Here is a 10,188-nt window from a genome sequence, read left to right as displayed (position 1 = left end):
TCTTTATATTATTTGCCTCCAGAGTAACTTTTCTCATTTGAGAATGTTTAGCAAATTGAGCGAATTGTACAAAAGCTTTTAGGTACACATAGTACACATGTTACTTTAAAGGTTTGCAAAAGTATGCCTTTTCAGACTGGCCAGTTGTTCATTCCCCACACTACAACATAAACATTCTCCACAGGTACTAAAGCTTTATTTAAAACTGAACACATGACCCTTGTGCTGACAAAAATTCTTCCCTTTTGGGAAGGTTACCTTTACCCCTCCTCCCTTACCTTGGGAGGAAGCCTTTACAAATCATATGTACTCATTTTGCGAACTGTGATTGCTTCGCATTTCAGCGTGATAACCCTTGCCTGATTTCATACGTTGCTATCTTATGCTGCATGCTGAACAACATGTTTGATTTGCTTTCTCTTTGCCTTGTTTTCCTTTTCAAGGGCCAAGACCAGAGAGCAGTCTGATCTCACAGTCTCTTTGTCATTCTGGGTGATTTCTTAAAACAAAAGACATTTCAGCATACAAAAACTATCCCATTTATCTTCCTATTATAAAACAGTACTAACAGCAATGAAGCACTATAAATCTTTTTATTTTCTGAGCTGCTCTTACTGGCAACCTCCTCCCAATGAGCCCCTCCCAAAAGGGGCTAATTTAGGAACCTGTTTGCTCTGGTCAGTTCTTATTATTTATTTCTCCTTGCCCTATCCCGCTTCCATTCAAACCTTTTTACAGACCTTCACAGTAGTTTCTCAGTTTTCCTCCTATACACACAGCTCCAGGTGGCAGGTATCAGATGTAATTCCCACACACAAGCTCTAAGACCTTAGGTTCTGAATCTGCTTGACCAGAAACCTTTAATTTACACTCGGGGCGTGTACCCTGACACTTATTGGAACAGCAAAACAGCAATACCAGTGTTTCTCATAAACACCGCACTGCAATAATACCTGCACATCCAGCTTTTGCCCACAGGCCATTCCCGTGTTCCCTGGGGAGACAGGGCAGCCAGAGCTGTCCCTGTGCCCAGGGCGCAGCCACTGTCACCTCACACAGCCTGCTAGCCTCTTGATGTACCAAAGGCTCCCCAAAATTGCCCACAAAGGCAGGCTATTCTGTTTGTTACAGAGAACTTTAAATCCCTACAGCAGATTGTTTCCAGTAAAGACTTACTGCAGTACCAACTGAAGTCTCATAAATCTCATAAGTCTCATTAACTAATTCATCTCATTCACCTCTTCTATATAAACTCTGTTTTACAAAATATCAGTCTTTTCTAGTTCTCTTCTTGCACAATCTAATTAAGGCACTGTGTCTACTTACACTTGTTTTGCTGCTTTGCAAAAAGGCTGTGCTAGTCACAGCCAAAACTCTGATATACCTGCAGACACAGACACACGCACTCACTCCCCCCCCTCCCCCTTATCTCAAATTCACTAGAGCCATGGCTTGAATTACTATGAGGGGGAGAATTCTTGGAATTCCTTTAACTCGCTTTATCGAAGTTAAACATAAATCACCGTACTATAGTTCTCCTATGTAAAATGCTACTCTTGTTGCAACAAAATCTTAAAATCTCCACAAACACCACTATACAATCTGAGAATCAAATTACCACAATGCAGCGGAAAAAAATCACCACACAAAATCACTGGGAAAGGGCTTATTTCTCAAAGTGGTCACTTTTCTCAACACAACACAGCACACCATAATTCGGCATTTACTCAAATCAATTTTCCTGGACACAATCAAAATAACAGCACACAGTCTAGAGATCAAGTCCAAACATCCAAGGCAAAGGAACTCTCTGAGCTCATACTCACGGTTAAAATGTACCAAATCTACACAAATCACTACATTCAAACACGATAAATACCATCACTGACATTCCTCCACTCGCTTCTCCGCGGGCACTTCTCTCCTTGCCCCCGCAGCCTGCTGCAGCCGGCGCCTCTGGCCTCACTCGGCTGCTTCAAACACGGGGAGTACTAACCCATCCCCGCACTGTAGGGCACTGTAGATTTACTCTCTTTTATACACCATACACATATCACCTGCACGATCACAAACACAGTGCACTGGCCACACACATTAACCATACAGCAACACAGTGTCCGGACATCACACACACACAAACAAAACACACGGGCTCACCAGTTCTGCTCCATCAGAACTATGAATCCTCAATACACACATACACGGGTTCACCCGGCTTACCCCCAAAGCCGCTAGCGGTCTGCTCCATCAGAACGACGAACCCGGCCTCTAATACAGCTGCTCTATCAGCTGAACCCCGTTTCTAATACAGCTGCTCTATCAGCTGAACCCCGTCTCTAATACAGCTGCTCTATCAGCTGAACCCCGTTTCTAATACAGCTGCTCTATCAGCTGAACCCCATCTCTAATACAGCTGCTCTATCAGCTGAACCCATGAACCCAGACGTCTCTGGGTGGTTTACTCCCTTTCTCTCCTTCCTCCCCCCCTGGGGCCCCATACATACCGTATTCTCCTCCGCAGGCCAGCGGGTCGTTGTCTGTCCTCGCAGGTGGCAAGTTGAGACAAGCGGAGCCCCACCAGGAAAAAATCCTGGGGCGCGCCATGGAGGTCCGTCTATCCCCCCTGCCCCGCGGGGACAGAGAACTCCTGCCTTGGCTCGCCAAAATGTTTTGCGGAGAAAAGAAGAAACCTCACAACTTGTAAAAGTTGTAAAGCCCGGTATGCTTTATTACGACGCGCGCCGGACGCAAGACTCCCCAAAAGGGCATGCGTACCCCTGAAGATTTCAGACCTCCTTTTATCCCCCTTCCAAATGCATATGCATACAGTTTCACAATAAGTTCATACATATTCATCTTGCATGACACTTAGCACTAATTCTTCTTTATCGGAGGAATTCCTAGGTCGGGGGCAGATTGACCTCGTGGTTTTTCTGTTTTTCTTTCTCTGTCTCCTCGCTGTCTCTGGAACGCGGCCTCTCCTTCAGCTTTAGCTCCACAGACCCTTTACCTCTCCTAGACACTTTACCTAGTTCAGGATGGATATTCTGTCTCAGGAGGAAAGTTACTAACTTAGAGGTAAGTTGAATGTGGAGGCCATCCAAAGTAGACATCCTGTTCCAGACAAAGGAGACAATGTTGATCTTCAGCTAGTTAGGGATTTTCACCTCCAACAAGAGGTGTGGTATCTCCAAAAGGACTGAAAGAAATGCCAGATCCACAGCACTCATGCCTATGCTGAGCAGATTTAATAGCTTGGAATTGATTCCAGATTGATCATGTCATTAACAAAAATGTAACTTATAGCCAAGACAGGGAGACACAGGCACTCTGTCACAGCTGCACACAGGCTAGATGAACCTCTCAGAGACAGCAACACTTTGTAGTAGGACAGGTGACAGTCAAATGATATAATCTGAAGAAGAGCATCCTGACCACACCAGTCCTCCTGTGCTCTCCAGGCTGTCAGTCATTGCCATCTACAGGTTTGTAGTTAGACAGCTTTTCCACAGAGACTCCAAGTTTAGCAAAATCAACTACTTTACTGCCAACCTGATCACCAGTCTCATCAGACCTTTGTGCTCCTGAGGATCTGATTTTTATACATTCACCATGCACAGAATTGACCAAGAATCATCATTACTCTTCCCTGTATCTGCCATGCCGTTCCACTAGCTTAAGTGCCCCTTCTGAATTTCCACCAACCACTCCTAAGGAAGCATTTTAAACTTTTGGGGGTTTGCAGCATACAGATCAACAAAAAAAAAAAAAAAAAAAAAAAAAAAAAAAAAAAATTGGGGTTTCCAACAAAACAATCACTTAATTATAGCTGGGCTATTTGTTAATTCCCCATTTCATGTAGAAGGTTTTTCTAAAACATAGTATTGACATTCACTGTGCTAAAGGGAATAGAGATATTAAAAAAAAGGTTTTCCCAACATTTAAAAAGTTTGTCATATATTCCAAAATCCAGCAATCAAACTCTCATATATACATAAAGAAGTATTTTTCTGATACATACCCAACATCTTGCCTCAAAATCTAACTAGAAACAGCAATTAAGTAGCTGTCTACATCACCACTCAATATGGCACTGCCACAGTGACATTTGAAGATTTAGTTGAAACATGTACATTCTATAATTATTGTTGACTTTCTGAATACAGTCTTGATCAAAATCTTGATTTGAATTATTTATTGAAGGCAGCGAATAGCCCAATGTCAAAGCTAAATGGAGATTCTGTATTTAGGCTCTGGTCTTTTTACAACTCAGATTAGAGTTAAAAATTCCTATTAAAGGGCTAATAAATTCTTAGAAATGCCTGAAAATGAACATACCATGGTATGCTTGACCCAGAGGTCTTTGTTGCTTTTAAAGATGTAAGTATGTTGCCTTTTCAGCAACCTGGATTGATGTAGTTGTATTGGAGTTTCCTAGAAATTTTCACATGCTGCAAAATATCTGTGAGAGGTCCTTTTTCTTTCCCCAGTGAAGGGCTAGAGAAAGTTTCAAAGAAAAACATTCTTCCTACCCATCTTTATGCATTCACACTCAAAAGTTTAGAACCTAAATCATTAATTTTTTTCTTCTGGTAGCCTTCATTTGTATGAAGCTTAGATAACCTAATAAAAAATTCAGATCTGCTTGAGAAAATTGTATTTTAAATTTAAAGTCGCTAAGAAGTTTCTAGTAGTTTCATTTTTCTGGTACAGCTGTAGAAATACAACTTAGTTTTCCACACCCATTAGTTATGGTTAATATAAAGTATATATTAGGATATTGTTTTCATATGTGAAGGTAAAAAGTGCCTAAACCAATGAATTGTGGATGTCACTGGTTAGCTGTGCTGGTAGAAAAACCCAAACCTAAGACTAGCATGCTGCTGAAACTCAGCTTTCAGTAAAGACCATTTTCAGTAAAGACCAATTATTTTCATGATTAAGAGGCAAAAAATATAATAAAAAAGGTTCAGAACCCCCTAGAAGGATTGTGTTACTCAGTATTTTCTTGCACAGCAACTACAGACTTTGAGTAACATGATTACAGTAACTTTAAAAATATTGATCACAGATCCATCACTCTCTCTAGCATGTGCTAGGCTCAGAGGATAACCTTCTGTTTTGTTGTTTTTGTAGGTTCTGTTCTGTGAAGGATGCCATTGTCTAAGAAAACCTGATACAAACCCTAGATGCCTAAGTTTTTGACTGGGCATCCAGTACAACAGAAGTTTTCCTCTTTAATTAAAGGAGGTTTCTCTTAGTTTGTAACTGGAAGGTAATTTTAAAAGCTCATATTTTCAAAAAGGAAGAAAAATGTGAATGATAGTTATCAATGAAAAATGGGGACTTGAGACTTGAATGAAGTCCCCAAAATAAAAAGCACAAACTAATTATCCTGTGCATTTTCTTTAGATACTACTGGCAGATTTCCTGTGGTTGAGTGTGTACAATAACATTTAAATTCCTCATTCTATATCCACATAAGCAGACAATACTTTCCCATCTAAGAAATCCTGACTTGATTAGTGAAAATGGTGTGATTTTAATGGTATGTTTTTCAAAAGCATTTTTCACGGTCACTATTCAAACCTACAGATTTTTCAGGACTGCTGACAATGGCCTGCAAAGGAATCATTCCTAGGGATTTAGATTATATACACTACTCATCATGAAAAGAAGTCAGCTATCACAAATCCCTGCCAGCCCATCTATTCAGATGCCTTCAGCAGTCATTTATTACATGTTCTGTACCTTATCAGGTGCCCATTTGTAAACTATACAGAATTTTGAATACAGTACTGTCTAGATCTTGAGTGTATATTTTGTCGCTCATTCATTAAAGAATAAGATGGATGAGAGTGAATCCATAGACTGTGCTCCTATCTACTCTTAGGATTTGTGTTTTGACAGATGAATGAGGTGTAAAGGTTGTGAAATGGAAGGAACACTCTTCAGTAATCCATTAACATGCAGGGATTATGCCTTCCCCAAGCAAGTGAAATGACAAGTGTGTACTTATTTTACTCAATGACAAGAAATAGAACTGACAAACTGACATTGGACATGTTCCCTCCTTCATGTTTTTCCTGTCCCAAGACAAGCTGAGTGGACTGGTATATTAACCAAAAATCAGGTTCAATTGCTTTAGGTACCCAAAGTATATGTAATAATCATGTTTCTCTTCATCAACAACCTGACACCCATGATCATCCTTGATCATAAAAATGCCAGCTTGAATGACATTCACTGTGAAATTCACATTAACAAAATAATAATTTGTTGTTTAAAAAATTAAGTAGAAAGCGCTAAGCATGCCAGTGTTAAATTTCTTCTATTGTGAAAATCTAGTAAACAGGCTGACTCTGGTTTTGCAACTTCTCTGCAAATGTGTCATTTAAAAATATAGTTGGGAAATCTTCGGATACAAAGTGAAGTAGAAAATTATTTCATCACAGTTTTTGCACTATTACCCAGGTTATAGCTTGAGTATTTTCCAGTACAATTTTAACGGAGAGAAAAAATTGAAATACATACATCATAATCATGCCAGAAGTTTGTGAAAACAATGACAAGGTGTGGTTGAGGGGCTAGGAAGGCAATGACTTCCATCTCCTGAAGTATAACTGAGGATTCAAAGTCTGCTGCTCAGCCCCAAATAAGCAGTCAGTATTTGGAGGAGGAAGACAAGATTTTGACAAACAAGTTGCTCTGGCAAGAGAGCTTTTGCGGGGAGGGAAAAGGTGAAGCTTGGGGTAAATTTCATTCATTGCCCTCGCAGGTTTGATCAGGCAAATTTTACCACCTGTAAAGAAACTCCACAATTGTTTCCTAATAGACATAATAATTAGCCAGGGCTGATGAGGACTACTGGACTAGACATTGATAGGCCCAGCACACCCAGTGAGTCTTTGCTGGACAAGCAATCCCCAGACACATGGGGTTGGTCTCCTTGGAGTGGGCTGACCTTTGATGTTGCTGAGTTGGCAGCTTCCTACTTTTAGGTTTTTTTCTTAGGATTTTATGCCTTTTTATGTCAACATTTTTCCTCTTGAATCTTTGAACTGCTGCCTATCCCCACCTCAACAACCTTTCTTATCTCACATGGCTCCAGGCTACGTGCTTTCTCTCAGCTCTCTCACAACCTGGCAGTCTGCTTAGGAGTACACAGCAAGTTTATGCAGTTGTGCTGAATAAAATGGGCCTTGGATCATAGGCAACTCAATCCAAAGAGGAGAGTGACAACAGCCAGAGAACTCCAATAACTTGTGCACATTTAATTAGGAATTCTTTGAGTATGAAGCAAGCATAATATTAGGACATTAGAAAAAGTAAAAGGAAGAGGAAAAATATTCCCCATGGATCTCAGTACAGGAGCTGTATATTCAGGGATCTTTCCCTTGCTCTCTTATGCTTGGTTTCCTTCCCCAAGCTAAACCCACCGAGCAGTGACATGAGAATGTGAAGAAATCACAGGAGTAGAAGGCCCTGAAACTGAACTCTGCTATGTGACAATAACACCAGGTAATGGTCCAGTTACCGCACGGTTCCCAGGGCACGTTTAAACAAACTAGACCAACACATCTCCCACAAAGCCATAGAGTGGACCTGGGAGGACAAAGAAGGGCCACTTCCCAGAGTTACCTTCCCTACCAACCCCAGAATTACCATTGTCCTATCTCTGGTGTTTACAAGATACGCGGTGAGTAAAGGATTTGGTCCTTTGAAGAATAGAGCTCACCAGGTGCCCTCAGATGCAAGATCTGATTCTCCCTGTCAGTGGGGCCACCACATCTTATGTTTTGAGTGACAGTCTTACTCTTTGGTCCCGGCATAGAGACAAGAAAAAGCAAAGCAAGAATAAGATACAACATGTCCTGTTGATCCTCCCACTGTTGAGACACGCAGTCCTGGTACACTGACACTCACCAAAAAAAGAAGGGCTAAAAGTTTATGCTAATTTACCCTTGTTGCCAAGAGCCTTCACACAGTAATCAGTAGACACATGCAGACTCCTATGTAAACCCTTCTTACTTATCCAACACACATACAGGATGCGTGTGTTGCTGTGGTAGAGTCACAGCAGCAGCACTAGGTCACCAAGAATTTCTCTGCCTTGAGGAAATTTGAGAGTTAATGGATCCTTCTGGACAATGGCTTTTGGACCATGAGTTATCCTGCTGCCACGCTGGCACTTTAACAGAACAGCTGTTGAATTACTTTATACCTGAATGCATAAGAAAATTATATGCTCTTTTCTCAAATTACCATTTACAGCATCATTATTTTAAAAGATAACTTTTTGCTAATAATGTCTTCCAGAGAAGAAACTTAATAATAAAGTCTCTTCTGTTTTTCTGGTGTACTAATTTTTTTTTTTCATTTCTACATAATCAAAGTCCTCTAATTTATCCTCATTAAGACAGATTTTTAATTATAGTTCCATGCAAATACAGTTGCATGCACCCACTGCATTATAAATTTCACCCTAGGAACCTAAACTCTTTCATTATTTATGTAAGTAAGTTTTTATTTAAGTTCTAGAAAACTAATTACATTTTTAATTATGAATATCAATATTTTGTTTTTCATATGAATATACTGGAATTTCATCCAGTTATAAAATCTGCAAGCTACAATTAACACATGTATTTAATTCCAAAAATAAAGTTTGATGTGTTTCAGATTTTACACAAGTTATAAAAGCTGATATTCTGGACTAAGAAATTAGACTGCACTGCATTAATTATTTAGTTAATGATTTGCATTTCATAAGTAAAAATAGGTTCTTTCACTTTCTTCTCTCTTACCAGCTGTAGGTGTTCTACTCAAATCTAGTGCCTCCCCTGACTAGTGAACAAAGTAAAATGAGAAACTCAGGAAGTATGTTAGTGGAACAGAACTTAGCTTAAGTGCATCATAATTTTACAGAGCTGTAAACAACATTGCCATTCCTGCTCTCCTTTTTCTCAAGGTTAAACCCATGTGTCAGATTTCCTTGTTTGCTCAAAAAGGAGCATTACACATCAGCACCCAGACTGATCTTCCTAGTTTTGTTCAAGAGCTGCATAATACAAGATTCGTAATTTTGTGCTGAGCTACGCCTGGCATTTAGCAGATTTTAATTAAACATCTTTTGATTTTTACTTCCTATATATAGAGTAATTCAGGTAAAAAAACTTAACATAAAAGCAGCTTGTCAAACCTACTTGAGATATGGTATTGGAGTGTGGTTCATTCAGTCAGTGCAGAAAAGTGAGGCAAGTCTAATTTACTATATGTTGACCAAGGAAAGAGCCAGGGTAATGGCTTTCTTTAGAATTTTGAGTCCAGCAAAATATAACAGTCACATATAGAAAATCAGAGTTTAATAACTAAAGATCTTCCAGTTAGATAATATTTGCGTTAATCTCTTCACTGACTTCTAATTTTTCTTGTTCCAAAAATACGTGCAGGTATAAAAATGTAAATGTGGAGATTCCTGACAAACACCATACTACACAATGCCAATTAAAAAGAAAATTAAACTGTACATGAAGCAGAAGAAAATTCCTTGTGACATTATACTGGAGGGAATGATAAAATAACTATAATCACACAATAGAAAGAGATGTAAGTTTTCTATTTTAAATGTGATGAGAATAAGCCATTAAAATCTCAGAGATGAATGACACAAAAAGAAAATAAAATTAGGTGTACTCTAACATAACATTGAACTCTGTTATTGTAGTATGACTCTAGTACTGCATACAAAAACTGAAGTGACCAAAATGTAAGTAAATTATGATTTACATGATTTGCTGATTCAGTCTGTGTCCTTGGACAATTTGTTTAAGGACTAGTCTTCAAAGAGGTTGAATATGTAAATGTGAACATGTACTTCTGCTTGCACATGTAACACAGCATGGAGGTAAATCTTCATAGGAAAATGACCAGTCATTCCCCTGAGTTCACTAAAAGTCCACTTGAAACAAAAGTAGTAAAACCAAGGATTTGTCATCCTACCTATTTTGCAGAAAAATCCAATCACGCAGGCAGACTGTGGTAATGAATACATTTAGTCAGCTTTCATTTGAAATGTTTCCATTTTATGTGGAATGTCATGAAACTTCCCTGATTAGGTATTCCACAGTTCCTCCTTCTATTAAAAATAGCTGAGTATCTGATTATTCTTTTACTAGTTCTTCCTGT

This window comes from Zonotrichia leucophrys, chromosome 2 (assembly GCF_028769735.1).
Source record: "Zonotrichia leucophrys gambelii isolate GWCS_2022_RI chromosome 2, RI_Zleu_2.0, whole genome shotgun sequence".
Lineage (NCBI taxonomy): Eukaryota > Metazoa > Chordata > Aves > Passeriformes > Passerellidae > Zonotrichia > Zonotrichia leucophrys.
The sequence above is the reverse complement of the archived record's forward strand: the minus strand, read 5'-3'. Positions refer to the sequence as shown.